The sequence below is a fragment of the Apaloderma vittatum genome, unplaced genomic scaffold (assembly GCF_000703405.1).
Source record: "Apaloderma vittatum isolate BGI_N311 unplaced genomic scaffold, ASM70340v1 scaffold13777, whole genome shotgun sequence".
NCBI classification, from domain to species: Eukaryota; Metazoa; Chordata; class Aves; order Trogoniformes; family Trogonidae; genus Apaloderma; species Apaloderma vittatum.
Genome location: NW_009725234.1, coordinates 7,473 through 8,781, shown reverse-complemented (window position 1 = coordinate 8,781; position 1,309 = coordinate 7,473).

Sequence of the window (1,309 nt, the reverse complement as noted above, 5' to 3'; positions counted from 1 at the left end):
TGATGTTCCTTGACCTCTTGCAGTAAAACAGAGACAGCAACACTTCCTTGTCTCTTTGGTTTGTCACCTTTCCAGGGTAGGGAATGAGGTTTCACACTGTGACAAGCAGCTGCTGTCTGGTAAGAAACAGCATTCAGAGCTGTGATAAATGACCTTAACATTCATGACATGCTCATTGCTGTAGTCTTCCCACTGCTCGCATATTCCCTGTCAGCGACAGCGAAAATAAATACAGTCCCTTGTTCAATCATAATAAATGCATTCCCCAATTCTTTGAAGGGTCTCCTTGGTTTCTTGTCAGGTCTGCTCCTCTGCCGTGCTGCCAAGGATAAGCCTCAAATGTTCGAGGAAGAAGACAGTAATTTTTTTCTCCACCAAAGCATGACAGCTGTTATTATCTTTTGACAACATATATCCACATTTAGGTACACACTGCCTTGGCTACAGAGCGCAGCTGCTCTCCATTAGCTCACATGGGTTTACATGCAAACAGGGACAAAGTAGTCTCTACCTCTTCCGTGAGCTGAGAGCACTGTCTGAAAAGACTATGGTCCAATTTTCACTTGGTAACTTGTGGGAAAGCCACAAACTCACGCTGCCTTCACCAGGATGTAATTCCATTTCTCTGAGTTTGAAGATGAGGTTTGGTCTAATGATGGGCCCTAATGAAGCTTCATCAGTGCAAGGCCAGGCTCTCTCATGAGTGTTTCTCTCCTATTGCCCAGCAAAGGTTGTCCAATCTTCTGCCACTGAGACATCCTATGGCTTTGATGCTACTGATCAAATAATGATTTGGGCTCATGATTTCAAAACTGCTGCCCCAGGTGCTGGGGACAGCTTAGGGTGCAGAGGAGCTGCAAATCTCAGTGCACCACAAATCTCACGTCCTGCCATCTCCAACCAGGCTACCGTTTGAAAATAGTTCTTTTTCTACGACAAATGCAGAGCAGCCTGGACAAGTGGGAATCTCTGCAAAACAAAAAGCTTTACACTTCAGGAAGGTGCCTATGCTGACTAGGGCAGTGCATGCGCAAGAATACAGAAAGTAGAATAAAGAAGTTCATCAAACGTTCCTGTCCTACCTCAGAGAAATTCCCGGGCTTTCCCCAGAACTGAACGAATTAAGATGCTCCTGTGTGGGAGAAGGAAAAACTATGCAGTAGTTTTCTTGTCCCATATCTCTCCCTTGACAAAGGAGGCTCACCTATGGATTAGACCTGTGTCTTGCTTTGAAACGGCCTTGAACTCCTTCCTCTCTGGTGCCCGTCGTACTATCTGTAAGCAGATATAAGACCACACATGACAGATG